A 19,723-nucleotide genomic window follows, 5' to 3' on the forward strand; every position below is an offset into this window, starting at 1 on the left:
ATCAAGGGGTGATCTAATTGAGGTGTTTAAGATATTTAAAGGATATGATAGGGTAGATAGAAACTATTTACTCTGGTGGGGGACTCCACAACAAGGGGGCATAACCTTAAACATAAAGCTAGGCCGTTCAGGGGTGATGTCAGGAAGTACTTCTTTATACAAAGGGCAGTGGAAATCTGGGACTCTCTTAAAAAGCTGTTGAGGCTAGATTAATTGAAAATTTCAAATCTGAGATTGATAGATTTTTGCTAGGCAAGGGTATTAAGGGTTACAGAACCAAGGTGGGTAGATAGAGTCAGGATACCGATCAGCCATGATCTAACTGAGTGGCAGAACAGGCTCGAGGGACTGAATGGCCTACTCCAGTTCCTATGTTTCTATGGCCTAGGTCCTTGTACTGCTTTACTAATATATGAAGGCCAGCTGCTGAGCCAACGTGAATCTTGTCTGGAGCCTGCAACTCAATAGTGTCTGGAGGTCAAGCAGAAATGGCTACTTTCAAACATCATTAACAACACCCTGAATTAACAATGATCCAATGTTGAGCTCTGTTCTAATGCAACTCTATATTTTAAATGCATCAACAACATGTTTTCACCCCATCTCTGCCTCAAATTTTTATTTCTTTGTTTTATTTTCGAAATGGTCTCTCTTATATAAGGAACAACAACTTGTATTTATATAGCACCTTTAACGTAGTAAAACATCCAAAGGCGCTTCACAGGAGCGTTATCAAACAAAATTTGACACTGAGCCACAGGCGACTGTCTGTGTGGAGTTTGCACATTCTCCCCGTGTTTGCGTGGGTTTTCTCCAGGTGCTCCGGTTTCCTCCCACATTCCAAAGATGTGCGGGTTAGGTTGATTGGCTATGATAAATTGACCCTTAGTGTTAGGGGGATTAAATACGTGGGGTTACAGGGATAGGGTGGGATATGTGTTGGTGTAGGGGTTACGGGGAATCGGGTGGGATATGTGTCGGTGCAGGCTCGATGGGCCGAAATGGCCTCTATCTGCACTGTGGGGTTTCTGTGATTCTGTGATAAGAAGATACTAGGACTGGTGGCCAAAAGCTTGGTCAAAGAGGTCGGTTTTCAGAACTGTCTTAAAGGAGGAGGAGAGAGGTAGAGAGGCGGAGAGGTTTATGGAGGGAATTCCAGAGCTTGGGGCTTAGGGCAGCTGAAGGCCCAGCCGCCAATGGTGGAGCAATAAAAATCGGGGATGTGCAAGAGGCCAGAATTGGAAAAGTGCAGAGATCTCGGAGGGTTGTAGGGCTGGAAGAGGTTACAGAGATAGGGAGGGGCGAGGCCATGAAGGGATTTGAAAACAAGGATAAGACCCCCAGGATGTTGGTGGTTGGAGATTCAACGATGGTAATGTCATTAAATGTCAAGGGGAGGTGGCTAGACTCTCTTGTTGGAGATAGTCATTGTCTGGTAGTTGTGTGGCGTGAATGTCACTTGCCATTTATCAGCTCAAGCCTGGATGTTGTCCAGGTCTTGCTGCATGCGGGCACAGACTGCTTCATTATCTGGGGAATTGCGAATGGAAATGAACACTGTGCAATCATCAGTGAACATCCCCACATCTGACATTATGATAGAGGGAAGGTCATTGATGAAGCAGTTGAAGATGGTTGGGCCTAGGACACAACCTGTGGAACTCCTGCAGCGATGTCCTAGGGTTGAGATGATTGGCCTCTAACAACCACAATCATTTTCCTTTGTGCTAGGTATGACTCTACCAGTGGCGAGTTTTCCCTCTGACTCCCAATGACTTCAATTTTACTAGGACTCCTTGGTGCCACACTCAGCCAAATGCCGGCTTGATGTCAAGAGTAGTCACTCTCATCTCGCCTCTGGAATTCAGCTCTTTTGTCCATGTTTGGACCAAGGCTGTAATGAGGAGCCGAGTGGTCCTGGGAGAACCAAAACTGAGCATCGGTGAGAAGGTTATTGCTGAGTAAGTGCCGTAGGCTGATGGGGCGATAATTCACTGGATTGGATTTGCCCTGCTTTTTGTGGATAGGATATGCCTGGGCAATTTTACACTTTGTCAGGTAGATGCCAGTGTTGTAGCTGTACTAGAACAGCTTGGGAGAGGTGCGGCTAGTTCTGGAGCACAAGACTTCAGCATGAATGCTGGGATGTTGTCGGGGCCCACAGCCTTTGCTGTATCCAGTGCTCTCAGCCGTTTCTTGGTATCACGTGGATTGTATCGAATTGGCTGAAGACTGGCATCTGTGGTGGTGATGGTGGTGGGGACCTCAGGAGGAGGCCGAGATGGATCATCCACTCGGCACTGCTGGCTGAAGATGGTTACGAACACTTCTGCCTTGTCTTTTGCGCTCGCGTGCTGGGCTCCGCAGGTTGTGGGTTCAAGCTCCACTCCAAAACTTTGAGCACATATTCTAGGCTGACGCTCCAGTGCAGTGCTGAGGGAGTGCTGCACTGTTGGAGGTGCCGTCTTTCGATTGAGACGTTACACCTGAGAGAACAGACGGGGCCTCAGTTTATGTCAAAGATCACACCACACTATTTCAAAGAAGAGCAGGGAAGTTCTCCCCGGTGTCCTGGCCAATATTTATCCCTCAATCAGCATCACTAAAAAACAGATTATCTGGTCATTATTACATTGCTATTTGTGGGAGCTTGCTGTGCGCAAATTGGTTGCCGCGTTTCCTACATTATAACAGTGACGACACTTCAAAAGTACTTCATTGGCTGTAAAGCTCGTCTTGAGGTTGTAAATGGCGCTATGTAAATGCAACTTCTTTCTTTTCATTTCAAGCAGGACGCAGTGAGTTGAGGCCTGAAAAAGGATTGCTGAGAACCAGCCAATTGAAATCGTGATCCAAGTGCAGAAGAGGTTTCGGTTACTGAGCAGCTACGGGGTTGTCAGGATTCATCTGTTGTGTGGATGAAAAATGAATGCCTGCAGCAGGGGGCGGGGGGGGGATTGCTTCTAACCTCTAAAAGCACCTGCTTTAACAACAGCCCAAGGGAAAGCCCCACACTTGTCCTCTACAATGCCTACTATGCTGGGGTCAGACATCTCAAGGCCTGGCCAGGGCCATGGGTAGCAGCAGAATGTGGTGCAGGCATCCCCGAACGTGAATGTTTAAAGTGACACACGCAAGCTTTCAGCTCGCTGGGAATGGTCACGGGGCTCGTAACATATCGGGATGGTTGAGGAAACTTCAAGAGGACAAGAATGTCACACTAGCACCGAGGAACGCAGCTACTACCTTAAGCTCACGGGCAGTTATTTGCTGTTCTTTATATAGTTTGAGAAGAATGTTAATTTATTGCTGTTTTCTGCCACTAGTCGGGTTCATGGAACTGAGTGTTACATTGGTAAGTGCGATTGTGACATTCGCTGGTGAAAATACGTACGATGCCATGTACCTTCAGCTCCTAAATCATATAGGCTTTTACAGCACAGGAGGCCATTCGGCCCTGCAGCTGTGCTGGCTCTCTGAAAAAGCTATACGCCTCGTCACATCCCCTTTGCCCGTATCCTTTTCGTTTTAATTTTTCAAATGTTTATCCACTTTCCTTGTAAAAGCTATCATGGGTTCTGTTCCCATCACTGTCTTTGGTAGTGCATTCCACGCACTGACAACTGGCGGCTTGAACAAATTTCCCCTAACCTCTCCCCTCGTTCTTTTGGTGACGATCTTAAATTTATTGACCTCTCCAATATCTTAGTCACTTGGGGCATTCTTCATGAGTGAGCCGAGACAGTGGAAATTGGAGGCTATTTGACCTGCGAGGGCATCACCAGCAAGCCTGTTTCTGGCCCCCGAGGGAACTCTCGGCACATACGTTTTACGACAGGTACCACTGGATAACGATGAGAAGCAGAGTCCCTAGCTGATGTTTCTCCTCTAGCTCAGAATGCTAATGCCAAATCCTCAGCTAAGATCAGCGAACTGAGCATGAACCAGGGATGGAGACTTTTTTAAAGAAAAAATCATTGTCGGGACATGGGCGTTGCTGGAAAGGCCGGTATTTATTGCCCATTCCTGGTTGCCCTGATACAACTGAGTGGCTCGCTAGGGGACATCACAGGGCAGTTAAAAGTCAACCACGTTGGTGTGGGTCTGGAGTCACATATAGGCCAGATTGGGTAAGAACAGCAGGTTTCCTTCCCTAAAGGACATCAGTGAACCAGTTGTTTTTTTTTATGACAATCCGACAGCTTCATGCTCACTTTTTTTTTACTGATACCAACTTTATTAATTCCAGATATTTTTAAACTGAATTCAAATTCTCAAACTGCCGTTGTGGGATTTGAACTCATATTCTCTGGATTATTAGTCCAGTAACATAACCCACAACACTACTGTACTGGAACCTGGGATAGTCCTAGCCTTTATGGCTCAGTTCCGCACCAGGCAATGAGTAGGGCCCAAAGCTCGGTCTATTTATAACCATTGTCTGAACCCTGAGAGCAGATTAAAGCCTCGTAAAGTTCACAGAGGTGATTTGAGTCCATTTTTGGAACTGTATGGTGTTTGCAGATAGCAGCTGCCATGGAGGAAGCTGACAGCCAGTGTGCTCCACATTACTGATGCGCAGCGACAGGTTGTACGCACTCCAGGATCAACCTTCCTGCTGTATTTACCAAGTGATCAGCAACAGTTGATTACTAGTAAACAACATGCACCGTATTAACGGACATTACTCCGCACAAAGGAATGCACACAGGTCCTCTTCCGTCTACCATCTGTTGTGCGATGTGGACGTACTCTTGGTTTTAACGCAGGACAGCCCAAAGATACCAGATTTCTGGAGCCGGGGGATTAAAAATTAAGCCTGATTACTTGTATCCAGTGTCGTAAGGAATCCAACATTGGCAATTTTAGATCCTTCTTTCCTTGGAGGCCCAAGTCAGTGAAAAAAAAGAAATTCATAAGCCAGGGGCTTATCACAGCAAATGATGTATTTCTCAAAGAACATATCAACAAAAGGCCCATTCTTCTACTGGCTGAACAACTGGATTAAATGCTTAACCCTAGAAAGAGATCCTTTTGCATTGAAAGGCAGCTTTATACATAGATTGAGCGTACGCTTGATATAATTTTCACATTCCCAAAAGCCATGTAAAGATAGTTTTTTGTTTTCGATCTGTGAGCATTTAATGTGGAAACAATTTTATACCAGCTATACAGCAAGGGACTTCTGCATTGCAGAAGTAGGGGGCATAGTCTCAGGATAAGGGGTCGGCCATTTAAGACTGAGATGAGGAGGAATTTCTTCTCTGAGGGTTGTGAATCTTTGGAATTCTCTGCCCCAGAGGGCTGTGGATGCTGAGTCATTGAGTATATACAAGGCTGAGATCGATAGATTTTTGGACTCTAGGGGAATCAAAGGATCGGGCAGGAAAGTGGAGTTGAGGTGGATGATCAGCCATGATCTTATTGAAAGGCGGAGCAGGCTCGAGGGGCCATATGGCCGACTCCTGCTCCTAATTCTTTTGTACATATCTGCATGCACCTTATGTCAGTACATAACGGCACATACTATACATGATGTGCCTTCAATAACCACAAAACTATAAGTTATAGACTTTAACAAGTTGGCTTTTAATCACTAAGATCAGAGCTAACATCTCAACACACTGACTGGCTTGCAGGAATAAGTCATACAGATCCTGGGATCTTTATGTAAGAGAAGTCAGGGGCGGAGCCAAGAGCCAAGACCTGGAACATTCCAGGTTAGTCAGGAAAGAGGAAGTGAAACTATACACCGGGGAGGGTAATATACACGAGTGCAAAAAGAATACAGGCAAGCCAAACACATTTCATTACATTCACCCCTTCTTTAGATTTAGTCCATCGGGGTGATGTTTCTTAAAAGTTGGTATAAGTGAGTCTGTCAGGAGGTTTTGCGGTTCTCAGTGATCGGCGCAAAGCCAGTTGGGGTGCCTCTAGGGGAGTGGATTCTGGTTCCTCCGCTGTCCGGGCCTCCGCAGTGTCTTCCAGGTTATCTGCAGTGTCCTCCAGGTTAAAGTTGGGTATTGATACCTCTGGGCGTCCTGTCTCTTTTTGGTGTAGGTCTTCCTCGGGTAGTCTCTCATTGCTCCCCGAGGGAGCGAGGTCTTTTATGGAAACAGTGTCCTCTCGCCCGTCAGAGTATTCGATATAGGCGTAGACGGTTTGCATGGAGGAGCTGTACCTTTTCCACAAGGGGGTCCGTTTTATGGCCTCTCACGTGCTTCCGCAATAGTACCGTCCCCGGAGACGTCAGCCACGCGGGTAGAGATATGCCCAAGGTAGATTTCCGGGGGAAAATGAACATCTTTTTGTGAGGGGTAGCGTTAGTGGCTGTACATAACAGAGACCTTATGGAGTGGAGCACGTCTTGGAGGACTTCCTGCCAGCGGGAGGGCGGTTCGGGAGGATTTAAACTAATTTGGCAGGGGGATGGGAACCTAGATAGTGGAAAAGAGGGAAGTCATATGAAGTCAGAAATAGATGGTAGAAAGGTGAGAAGCAATAAGCAAAGGAGAGAAACACAAAGGGCCAAACTAATTCATAATGAGAGTGTGAAAAAAGCAAGCCTGAAGGCTTTGTATCTTAATGCTAGAAGCATTAGGAACAAGGTGGATGAATTAGTTGTGGAAATAGAGGTAAACAAGTATGATTTGATTGGAATTACAGAAACGTGGCTGCAGGGTGGGCAAGGCTGGGAACTTAACATCCAGGGATATACAATATTTAGGAAGGATCGGCAAAAAGGTAGGGGAGGTGGGGTAGCATTGCTGGTAAAGGAGGGGATTAATGCAATGGAAAGGAAGGATATTAACTCGGATGAAACGGAATCTGTATGGGTAGAAATGAGAAATAGCAAGGGGAGGAAAACGTTAGTGGGTGTGATATATAGGCCTCCAAATAGTAATATGGAGGTGAGGGAAGGCATAAAAAGGGAAATTAGAGAAGCGTGCGATAAGAGCACAGCTGTCATCATGGGTGACTTTAATTTACATATTGATTGGACTACCCAAATTAGTAAAAATTCTGAGGAGGAGGAATTCCTGGAATGTTTTCGGGACGGTTATCTGGACCAATATGTCGAGGAGCCGACTCGAGATCAGGCCATTTTAGACTGGGTATTGTGCAATGAGAAGGGACTTATCAACAATCTTCTTGTACGAGGCCCCTTGGGTCAGAGCGATCATAATATGATCGAGCTCTCAGTCGAGATGGAGAGTGAGGAAATTGAATCAGAGACTAAAGTCCAGAACTTAAATAAAGGGAATTACGAGGGTATGAGACGGGAATTGGGTAAGATTGATTGGGTGGTGTTTCTGGGGGGATTGACAGTGGATAGACAATGGCAAGCATTCAAAGATAGAATGGAAGAATTCCAGAACATGTTTATACCGGTTTGGCATAAAAATAAACCTAAAAAGGTGGCTCAACCGTGGATAACGAGGGAAATTAGGGACAGCATAAAATCAAAAAAAAGGGCATATCAACTGGCAAAAAAAAGCACCAGACCGGATGATTGGGGGCAGTACAGGATACAGCAAAAGAGGACAAAGGGATTAATCAGGAAGGGGAAAATAGAATACGAAAGTAAACTTGCAGCAAACATAAAGACAGACTGCAAAAGCTTTTATCGGTATATCAGGAGGAAAAGACTGGTAAAATCCCAAGTCGGTCCCTTGCAGTCCGATTCGGGAGAATATATAATGGAGAATAAGGAAATGGCAGACCAATTAAACTCATACTTTGGTTCTGTATTCACAAAGGAGGACACAAATAACCTCCCAGGAATATCGGCAAACATAGGGACTAATGAGAGGGAGGAGCTGACAGAAATTAGTATCTCTAGGGATATGGTGTTGGGTAAGTTGAGGGGACTGAAGGCCGACAAATCCCCGGGGCCTGATAAACTACATCCTAGGGTACTTAAGGAGGTGGCCCTGGAGATAGCAGATGCTCTAAGGATCATCTTCCGGAACTCCATTGACTCGGGAACAGTACCCGTGGATTGGAGGGTAGCTAATGTTACCCCAATATTTAAAAAGGGGGGTAGAGAGAAAGCAGGGAATTATAGACCAGTAAGCCTTACATCGGTTGTGGGCAAAATGCTAGAGTCCATTATTAAGGATAAAATAGCGGAGCACTTGACAAATGGGGAAAGGATCGGACAGAGTCAACATGGATTTACAAAGGGTAAATTGTGTTTGACTAATCTGCTGGAATTTTTTGAGGAAGTAACTGGTAAAATAGATGGGGGAGAGCCAGTGGATGTGGTGTACCTTGACTTCCAGAAAGCCTTCGATAAGGTTCCACACAAAAGATTATCATGCAAAATTAAGGCTCATGGGATTGGGGGCAAAGTATTAACGTGGATAGAGAACTGGCTGGCGGATAGAAAACAGAGAGTTGGAATAAACGGCTCGTTTTCGGAGTGGCAGGCAGTGACCAGCGGGGTGCCGCAAGGATCTGTCCTGGGACCCCAGCTGTTCACAATATATATAAATGATCTGGATCAGGGAATTGGATGCAATATTTCCAAATTCGCTGACGACACTAAACTAGGAGGAGGGGTGGGCTCTGATGAGGATGTCAGGAGGCTACAGTGCGATTTGGACAGGTTGGGGGAATGGGCGGATACGTGGCAGATGCACTATAATGTGGATAAATGCGAGGTTATCCACTTTGGGGGTACAAACAGGAGGGTAGATTATTATCTAAATGGCAATAGATTGGGAGATGGGGAAGTGCAGAGGGACCTGGGTGTTCTTGTGCACCAGTCACTGAAGGAGAGCATGCAGGTGCAACAGGCGATTAAGAAGGCAAATGGTATGTTGGCCTTCATATCAAGGGGGTTCGAGTATAGGAATAGGGATACCTTACTACAGCTGTACAAGGTGCTGGTGAGACCGCATCTGGAGTATTGTGTACAGTTTTGGTCGCCCCATCTGCGGAAGGATGTTCTTGCCATGGAAAGAGTGCAGCGGCGATTCACCAGGCTGATACCTGGAATGGCGGGAAAGACCTACGAGGAGAGATTGAATAGTTTGGGCTTGTACTCACTGGAGTTTAGAAGATTGAGAGGGGATCTCATCGAAACATATAAAATTATGGCAGGCCTGGACAGGCTGAATTCAGAGAGAATGTTTCCAATGGCAGGGGAGCACAGAACCAGGGGCCACAGTCTAAAAATAGCGGGCAAATCATTTAAAACAGAGATGAGGAAGAATTTCTTCACTCAAAGAGTGGTGAGCCTGTGGAATTCCCTGCCACAGAGGGCTGTGAAGGCTAATTCAATAAATATTTTCAAGAGAGAATTGGATATATTTCTGAAGGCTAAGGGGATTAAGGGTTACGGAGAAAAGGCGGGGACGGGGTACTGAACTGGTAAGATCAGCTAAGATCTCAGACGAAGATCAGCCATGATCTCATTGAATGGCGGAGCAGGCTCGAAGGGCCGAATGGCCTACTCCTGTTCCTATCTCTATGTTTCTATGACTTTAAGGCTAACGTGACAGCCTTCCAAACAGTAGCATTCTCCCTTTCCACTTGCCCATTACCCCGGGGGTTGTAGCTAGTGGTTCTGCTAGTGGCTATCCCCTTTGAAAGCAAGAACTGGCGCAGTTCGTCACTCATAAATGACGTCCCCCTATCGCTGTGTATGTAGTTCGGCATGCCAAACATGCAGAATAGATTACCGAGACACTTGATGACCGTGGCACTGGTCATGTCTGGGCAGGGAATGGCGAAGGGGAAGCGGGAATATTCATCGATGATATTGAGGAAGTATACGTTACGGTCGGCAGAGGGAAGGGGTCCCTTGAAGTCCAGACTTAGGCGCTCGAATGGCCGTGTGGCTTTGATAAGGTGTGCACGGTCAGGCCTGTAGAAACGAGGCTTGCATTCCGCACAGATGCGGCAGGCTCTGGTCATTGCCCTGACCTCCTCGATGGAGTGGGGCAGATTGCGGGACTTTATAAAATGGTATAGTCGGGTGACCCCTGGGTGACAGAGTTCGTTGTGGAGACCCTGTAATTTGTCCGTATGAATGCTGGCACACATTCCCCGCGATAGGGCGTCTGGGGGTTCATTAAGGGCTCCCGGCCTGTACATAATATCATAGTCGAACGTGGATAGTTCGATCCTCCACCTGAGTATTTTGTCATTCTTGATTTTCCCCCTTTGTTTGTTATTAAACATGAAAGCCACCGACCGCTGGTCGGTGAGCAGGGTGAAACGTTTGCCGGCTAGGTAGTGTCTCCAGTGCCGCACTGCCTCCACTATAGCCTGTGCCTCCTTCTCGACAGAAGAGTGCCTGATTTCAGGTCCCTGAAGGGTTCGGGAGAAGAAGGCCACAGGTCTCCCAGCCTGATTGAGGGTCGCAGCTAAAGCAAAGTCTGACGCATCGCTTTCGACTTGAAAGGGAATGCTTTCGTCCACTGCACACAGTGCAGCCCTTTCAATGTCCTGTTTGATACTGGTGAAAGCCTCCCGAGCTTCAGCTGATAGTGGGAAGGACGTCGATTTAATGAGGGGTCGGGCCTTATCAGAGTAATTGGGCACCCATTGGGCATAATACGAAAAAAATCCCAGGCACCTTTTTAAAGCTTTGGGATTGTGTGGCAGGGGCAGTTCCTTTAGGGGGCGTAATCGGTCAGGGTCCGGTCCAATTACCCCATCTTCCACCACAGCCGAGGATACAGAGACGGGTTGTGTTGAAGACACATTTGTCTTCGTTGTAGGTTAGATTCAGCTTTAGGGCATTTTTAAAAATCTCGCAAGATTTAGATCGTGGTCTTGCTGGTTGTGCCCGCAGATAGTGACATTGCCCAGATAGGGGTAGGTAGCTTGTAGTTTATTCTCGTCAACCATGCAGTCCATCTCACGTTGGAAGACCGAGACCCCATTTGTTACCCCGAAGGGCACTCTGAGAAAATGGTAGAGGCGTCCGTTCGCCTCAAAGGCGGTGTATGGGCGGTCCTCCGTTCTAATGGGGAGCTGGTGATACGCGGATTTGAGGTCGATAGTCGAGAAGACTCGGTATTGCGCGATCTGGTTGACCATTTCTGATATGCGGGGTAAAGGGTAGGCGTCCAGCTGGGTATAAATATTAACAGTCTGGCTGTAGTCAATTACCATCCGTTTCTTTTCGCTATTTTTAACTATGACTACTTGGGCACGCCACGGACTGGTACTGCATTCAATAATGCCTTCCCGCAGGAGTCTGTCCACTTCCGCCTTGATAAAGTGTCTGTCTTCCAGACTGTACCGTCTACTTTTGGTCGCTATGGGCCTACAGTTCGGAGCGAGATTAGCGAATAAAGAGGGCGGGCTGATTTTTAAGGTTGATAGGCCACAGACTGTGAGTGGCGGCTGGGACCCGCCCTATGCTAGCGTGACACTTTCGTGGTGGCACTGGAAGTCCAGGCCCAAGATTACATTAACACAGAGTTCTGGCATCACGAGGAGTTTAAAATCCTTGTAGTCCGTGCCTTTTACAGTCAGTGTTACCACACAGTAGCCCAAAATGTCCGAAGTGTGGGGCTTAGCAGCCATAGCAATTCTGCTCCGTGTAGGGGTTACCGTTAATGAGTGCCGCCGTACCAGGCTAGGGTGGATAAAACTCTCGGTACTCCCACAGTCAATTAAACATTTCGTTAAATTCCCGTTTACCTGTATGTCCATCATGGATTTTGTCAACGGGTGTGGCCTGGATTGATCCACCGTGATCGAAGCCACTGTTGGGCCCTGGGCGGCCGTTGAGTCGGGAAAAGATGGCGGATCCCAAGATGGCGGCCCGCACGAGGCGGTGACGGAGTTGGAAATCGGATTCCCCCTGCAGACTTTGCTAAAATGCCCCTTTTTCTTACATTTGAGGCATGTAGCGTCCTTCGCTGGGCATCGTTGTCTGGGGTGCTTGGCCTGGCCGCAGAAGTAGCATTTCGGGCCTCGAGGCATTGCCGCTGTAGTAGGACTCCTGGGTGAACTTGTGTGTGGGGACTCCGGCGGTGTAGAGCTGGTCTGAGACCTGGATGGGGAAGATGGCTGATTCCAAGATGGCGGCCCGCTCGGCGCGCACGAGGCGGTGAGGGCCGCATGGCCGGAAGAATAAGAGTCAGAGTTTTTCTGGGCCACGTCCAGGACCTCCTTCTCCAGCAGTCTCTGCCGGATATAATTCGATTTGAGGCCCGTGATGAAGGAATCGCGGACCAATTCGTCAGAGTACGCGTTGGCCATCACGGCCTTGCAGTTACAGTCCCGGACCAAGTCCTTTAGGCCCTGTAAGAAATCGTCCATTGATTCCTCAGGTCGCTGCCTGCGTGTAGCCAGCAGATGTCTGGCGTACACTTCGTTTACTGGCCTCTGGTATTGGGCCTTCAGGATAGTGATGGCCTCCGTGTAAGAGGTGGCGTCCCGGATGAACGAATAAATCCGATGATTAACGCGAGTAGTCAGTAGACTCAGTTTATCTACCTCGCTAGCGGATGAGGCCCTCGCGAAGAGTTCGAAGCATTCGAGCCAGTGTCCAAATTGATTTGATGCTTCAGCAGAATGTGGATCCAAGTCCAGACGCTTTGGTTTTAGGAGTCGATCCATCCTAGTATTCTTTAGTGATTAAAATTGATGTGCCTTCAATAACCACAAAACTAGAAGTTATAGACTTTAACAAGTTGGCTTTTAATCACTAAGATCAGAGCTAACATCTCAACACACTGACTGGCTCGCAGGAATAAGTCATACAGATCCTGGGATCTTTATGTAAGAGAAGTCAGGGGTGGAGCCAAGAGCCAAGACCTGGAACATTCCAGGTTAGTCAGGAAAGAGGAAGTGAAACTATACACCGTGTGGGGGAGGGTAATATACATGAGTGCAAAACGAATACAGGCAAGCCAAACACATTTCATTACATTAGTATGTAAGCGGATACAACATATCTCTGTATAACCACATATACTGTGTGTCAGTGCATAACCGCATACAGATGATGTCAGCATATAATAAGGATTTCTACATGTTTAACCACCCTTGGCTGCTCTGCTTTCCCTTGGTTCCTTCAATTCCACTTCCTGTTTTTTCTGCTGGTACAGGTTCTGCAGGTACTCATCTGGCTCAATCCCACTTTCCCGGAGCTCAGCCATGACCTTCTCCAACCTGTGCAAAGTTCCGGCCTGTCGCACTTTGCGCCCGGCGATGTACAGAGTAAACTCCGCAGAGTTCAGCAGCTTGCAGGTGTCCGTCTCGCAGAGATCGCGGCACCGTTTGGCTTTGTCCACGGCTGGGAAGAAAGTGAGGCCGGACATCTTCTCCAGCTCCTGTGGGGCCACTTGATACTCAGACAGCTGGTGGTCAAAGCCAATCGGTTCATTGGGCACGACAAAGGCTCCCAGAGACAACAGCTCGGATGATGCATTTCCCTTCTGTGCGAGAATGACTTTGTACAGATGTGTTGGTACGGCAATGTCATTCTTCCCTATCACCTGAATGTAGAAAGAGACAGAGATACAATGACAAGACTGAGCGAAGGACTGAAAATTGGACACCGCAGATAAAAGGATAACCAGAGGCCGGAAAACTGAAACGAAACAGAAAAGGGCTGGAAATCACAGCAGGCCGATCGGCAGCTGACAGGGAAAGACAGGTTAGGTAGAATCCTTCAAAAGCAAGTACGGCAGTTAAACCACTTCTTTCTCTTTCATCTGCTGAGCGAACTGCTCTATTTTTTTTATTACTTTGTGATATGCCTATCAATTAGTCCAATAAAAGGCGACGAGTTAAGAACGTAACTGAAGGTTTTTATTGGCTAAATAACAGAGCCCACCCTCGTGGGTGATCCGATCCAACAGGGAGGAATACTAGCCAGTCAGCTACCTTTATACCTGGGCAGGTAATGGGCGGAGTCGGAGGTGGTCAGCCCAGGTATAACAGTGCGACAAGAGGCGACCTCGTGTAGTGATGTGACAGTGAGAACAGTGAGAACAATATACAGTGATAACTATAACAGTGGTTTACCACATTCACCCCTTGTTTAGATTAGAGTCCGGCGGGGTGAAGTGTATTACCAGCTCTGGTATGTCAGTCTGTCCGGAGGCTTCGTTAGCCTCTCCGATCGTCGCAGCGGCGGTGTTACGTTATCCGGTGTTAAAGCTGGTGTCTGCGTAGTCGGCAAAGGCTCGTGGGGTTCCGGCATGCCGTCTACCTCGGCTGGACTCGGGGGGTTGGGAGGGGGGGGTGAGGGTGCGAGGTCTCGTAAGGAGACAGTGTCCTCCCGTCCGTCTGGGTAAGCCACATAGGCGTACTGGGGGTTGGCGTGCAGGAGGTTCACCTTCTCGACCAGGGGGTCCGTTTTATGGGCCCTCACGTGCTTTCGCAGCAAGACGGGTCCCGGAGAGGTCAGCCAGGTTGGTAGGGTGGTTCCCGTAGTCGACTTCCTGGGGAAGACAAACATTCGGGCATGGGGGGTGGTGTTAATGGCAGTGCAAAGTAGTGACCGGATGGAGTGCAGCGCAATCGGGAGGACCTCTTGCCAGCGGGAGGTTGGGAGGCCCTTAGACTTTAAGGCTAAGAGGGTGGCCTTCCATACCGTCGCGTTCTCTCTTTCCACCTGGCCGTTCCCTCGGGGGTTGTAGCTGGTGGTCCTGCTTGCTGCAATACCCCTCTCCAATAGGAACTGACGGAGTTCCTCGCTCATGAAGGAGGCGCCCCGGTCACTATGTATATAGTTCGGGAACCCGAACAAGGCGAAGAGTTTGTTCAGGCATTTAATGACCGTGTTACTGGTCATGTCTGGGCAGGGGAAGGCAAAGGGGAAACGGGAGTACTCATCAACGATGTTGAGGAAGTACACATTACGGTCGGATGACGGTAGGGGCCCCTTGAAGTCGATGCTCAGACGCTCGAAGGGGCGGGTGGCCTTGATCAGGCTTGCTCTGTCCGGCTTATAGAAGTGCGGTTTGCACTCAGCACAGATCTGGCAGTTCCTGGTCATGGTCCTGACCTCCTCGATGGAGTATGGCAGGTTGCGGGCCTTAATGAAATGGTAGAGTCTGGTGACTCCGGGGTGGCAGAGGTCATTGTGGAGGGTCTGAAGTCTATCACTTTGCGCGCTGGCGCATGTAATGCGTGAAAGAGCATCAGGGGGGTCGTTCAGTTTACCGGGCCGGTACAAGATCTCATAATCATAGGTGGAAAGCTCGATTCTCCACCTCAAGATTTTGTCGTTCTTGATCTTGCCCCTCAGCTTGTTATTAAACATGAAGGCAACCGAGCGTTGGTCGGTGAGGAGGGTAAATCGTTTGCCTGCCAAGTAGTGCCTCCAGCGCCGTACTGCCTCCACAATTGCCTGGGCTTCCTTCTCGACCGACGAGTGTCGGGTCTCGGGGCCCTGTAGGGTCCTTGAGAAGAAGGCTACCGGCCTACCCTCCTGGTTAAGGGTAGCGGCTAGGGCGAAGTCGGATGCATCGCTCTCCACTTGGAAGGGGATTGACTCATCCACTGCGTGCATTGTGGCCTTGGCTATGTCTCCCTTAATGAGGGAGAAGGCCGCGCACGCCTCTTCCGTGAGGGGGAAGGATGTGGTTTTCAGGAGGGGTCTGGCTTTGTCCGCATAATTGGGTACCCATTGGGCATAGTAGGCGAAAAGCCCCAGGGTTCTCCTAAGTGCTTTTGGACAGTGGGGGAGGGGTAGCTCCATGAGGGGGCGCATTCTTTCGGGGTCGGGGCCGATGACTCCGTTCTCTACTACACAGCCAAGGATGGCAAGGCGCGCTGTGTTAAACACGCATTTCTCCTTATTGTAGGTGAGGTTCAGCCGTTGGGCCGTACGGAGGAATTTCTCCAGATTCACGTCGTGGTCCTGCCGGTCGCGGCCGCAGATGGTGACGTTATCTAGGTAGGGGAATGTGGCCTGCAGTCCGTTCTGGTCAACCATCCGGTCCATCTCCCTTTGGAAGACCGAGACCCCGTTGGTGACACCGAAGGGGACCCTAAGGAAGTGGTATAGGCGCCCATTCGCCTCGAAGGCGGTGTACTGGCGGTCCTCGGGGTGGATAGGGAGTTGGTGGTAGGCCGACTTAAGGTCGATGGTCGAGAATACGCGGTATTGTGCAATCTGATTGACCATGTCAGATATGCGGGGAAGGGGGTATGCGTCCAGCTGGGTGTATCTGTTTATGGTCTGGCTGTAGTCGATGACCAGGCGATTTTTATCGCCGGTCTTAACGACCACGACCTGGGCACGCCAGGGGCTGTTGCTCCCCTCGATGATGCCCTCCTTCAGGAGACGCTGCACCTCAGAGCTAATGAAAGCTCTGTCCCCAGCGCTGTACCGCCTGCTCTTGGTAGCGACGGGTTTGCAGTCGGGGGTGAGGTTAGCGAACAGGGAAGGTGGCGGCACCTTGAGGGTGGATAGGCTGCAGGTGTTACGCGGTGGGCGGTTTAACCTTCGCTGGTTGTCGACTGTGAGTGGGGGGAGGGGTCCACCGTATGCTAGGGTTACACTTTGGAGGTGGGATTGGAAGTCCAGCCCTAGTAGGACGGCAGCGCAGAGCTGGGGGAGGACGAGGAGTTTAAAGTTTTTATACTCTGTACCCTTAACCGACAAGGTCACAGCACAGTAGCCGCTAATGTCCGTGGCGTGGGACCTCGATGCCATCGAGATTCGGTTGCGCGTTGGCAGGACAGGGAGGGAGTAGTGGCTCACCGTGTCTGGGTGGATGAAGCTCTCCGTGCTTCCGCTGTCGAACAGGCAGGTCGTGGCGTGGCCGTTTACTTTGATGTCCATCATCGACTTGGACAGGTGGTGTGGGCGGGCTTGATCCAGAGTGACGGAGGCTAGCGTGTAGGTAAGCGAGTCGTTGTCGTCTGCGGGCGAGGCGGTCGTCGGGTCCGGGGGCCCGGTGGCAGTCGGGCGTGGTGTGTAAAATGGCGTCTCCCACGAGGTAGGACAAAATGGCGGAGAAGATGGCTGCCCCCATAACTCACATGAGGCACTATTGGGGTCGGTTGCCTTGATCAAAGATGGCCGCCCCCATGACTCACGTGTGGGGATACTGGCCTCAGTTGCCGTGAAAGAAGATGGCCGCCCCCACAGTTCGCATGAGGCACTGCTGGCCTCTGAAGATCCGCTCCTGCAGGCCTTAGAGAAGTGGCCTTTCTTCCTGCAGGTTGTGCAGGTAGAGTTCCTGGCTGGGCAGCGCGACCTCGGGTGCTTCTCCTGGCCGCAAAAGAAGCAGCCGGCGGCCCGATCGCGGGTGCCCGATGTCGGAGCCGGTACCGGGGGTGGCGGGCCCGGTCGGGTCCGGGACGCCGACGCTGAGGTAGGTCCCGGGGGCGGCGCTGCGAAGGGTATTGCGGTAGGGGTCGGGCCCGAGTCCCAGGGTCGCGAGCAGTACCTGGAAAACGCCTCCTGGTCCTGATGGGCCACCTCCAGGGAGAGAGCGAGGGCTTCAGCTTTGTCCAGGTCGAGGTCTTTAGCTTCAAGCAGTCTTTGCCGTGAGTAGTCGGACCGTAGGCCTTTCACAAAGGCATCGCGGATATTATCTTCCGTATTTTCAACAGCCGTCACCGCTTTAAAGTCACAGTTCCTGCCGAGTGCTCTTAGCGCCCGTAAAAATTCAGCTACAGACTCTCCTGGCTGTTGCGGGCGGGATCTTAGGAGGTGCCTGGTGTACATGTAATTTACCGGGCTGCGGTACTGCTGTTTCAGTAGGTTGATAGCGGCCTCGTACGTAGTCGTGTCCTGTATGAGTGCGTATACTCTCGGGCTCGCTTGGGCGTTCAGAAGTCTTAGTTTGGATCTCTGCGGGGCGCCGGATTCTTCCAGGTAGGATTCGAAGCAGTCCAGCCAGTGTTTGAAGTTGAGGGCTGCGTTTGGTGCCTGTGGGTTTAGATCCAGGTATGGTGGTTTCAAGGCTTGCAGCCAAGCCGGCTGGTGTGGCCCGTTGTCTGGAGGCTGCTGTTGCTGTGCTGCTGGGTGAGCTCCTTGCTGTTGCTGTTCATTATCAGACATCTTTAAAATTTAGCCAATAAAATTGATATGCCTATCAATTAGTCCAATAAAAGGCGACGAGTTAAGAACGTAACTGAAGGTTTTTATTGGCTAAATAACAGAGCCCACCCTCGTGGGTGATCCGATCCAACAGGGAGGAATACTAGCCAGTCAGCTACCTTTATACCTGGGCAGGTAATGGGCGGAGTCGGAGGTGGTCAGCCCAGGTATAACAGTGCGACAAGAGGCGACCTCGTGTAGTGATGTGACAGTGAGAACAGTGAGAACAATATACAGTGATAACTATAACAGTGGTTTACCACACTTTGCACCAAGTAATTTGTTACTTTTATTTTTCCCCATTGTCACAGGGTCTTGGCCACACCTCGGAGCCAAAATGTGACCTGGGAAATCCTCAAGAGCTTTAAGTATAGCAAGTTGTGGCTTTTGCTTTGGTTGAGGTGCAGGGTGTCAGCTTTCGCTCCCTGTAACTCAAACTACAGCAATGTCCCATTTGGGAACCAACTAAATGGGGTCAACTGTGGCTCAGTTGGTAGCACTCTCACTTCTGTGTCAGAAGACTGTGGGTTCAAGTCCTGCTCCAGAGACTTGAGCACAATGAGCTAACACTCCCAGTGCAGTGCTGAGGGAGTGTTGCACTGCCAGAGGTGCTGTCTTTCGGATGAGACGTTAAACCGAGGCCCCGTCTGCTCTCACGTAAACGATCCCACGGCACTATTTCGAAGACGAGCAGAGGAGTTTTCCCTGGTGTCCTGGCCAATATTTATCCCTCAATCAACATAATTTAAACAGTTTATCTAGTAATTATTGCATTGAGTTTCATAGAATCATAGAATGGTTACAGCACGGAAGAAGGTCATTCGGCCCGTCGAACCCGTTCCAACTCTCAGCTAGTCCCACTCCCCCGCCCTTTCCTTGTAGCCCTGCAATTTTTTTTACTTTCAGATACTTATCCAACTCCCTTTTGAAAGATAAGATTGGGTCTGCCTCCACCACCCTTTCAGCCACTGCATTCCAGATCATAACCACTCTGTGTAAAAAAAAAAAAAAAAAAAAAAAGTTTTTTCTTATGTTGCCTTTGGTTCTTTTGCCAATCACCTTAAATCTGTGTCCTCTGGTTCTCGACCCTTCTGCCAATGGGAACAGTTTCTCTCTATCTACTCTGTCCAGATCCCTCATGATTTTGAACACCTCTATCAAATCTCCTCTGCTCCAAGGAGAACAACCCCAGCTTCTCCAGTCTATCAACGTAATTGAAGTCCCTCATTCCTGGAATGGAACCTTGCTGTATCAAAACCATACAAATTTTGAAAGAAATATATTGGGAGACCCACGGTTGGAATGTACAGGACGAGGAATGATCAGTGCTACAATTCTGGCCAGTGCCAAGGTTCAAAAAATACCACACTCTGTCCCTCATAGCTCTCAATTGAATCTTTCACCAATAGCTATCTTGAATGTACCAAGATTATCTGCCTCGGCAGCCTGTTTGCATATTGAAGTAGTTACAGCTGAACTCGAATCTTTTCTACTGTCCAATGCAAGAGCCGAACATCCTTTGGACAGATGTACATGTGACTATACCTGAAAGTACACGACACCACAGCATCAGGGTGACGGACCATCAACACACTGCTCAGCTTCAACAACCAGCAGGCTTGGCCCTTTCACTTGAAGCAAGTGTGAGAGACTGACATTTCTGTTGCCACTATTTCGGTTAGGACT

At 49.3% G+C, this 19,723-nt stretch overlaps 1 pseudogene; it reads right to left on the reverse strand.

The window, feature by feature from the left end:
- Nucleotides 1-12,645: 12,645 nt before the first annotated feature.
- LOC147116970 (nuclease EXOG, mitochondrial pseudogene) lies at nucleotides 12,646-18,340 on the reverse strand (annotated as a pseudogene).
- Between the last annotated feature and the right edge of the window lie 1,383 nt (nucleotides 18,341-19,723).

Source organism: Somniosus microcephalus, chromosome 5 (assembly GCF_052327205.1).
Source record: "Somniosus microcephalus isolate GS21.2 chromosome 5, FLI_Smic_1.0, whole genome shotgun sequence".
In the NCBI taxonomy this organism is placed as follows: Eukaryota; Metazoa; Chordata; class Chondrichthyes; order Squaliformes; family Somniosidae; genus Somniosus; species Somniosus microcephalus.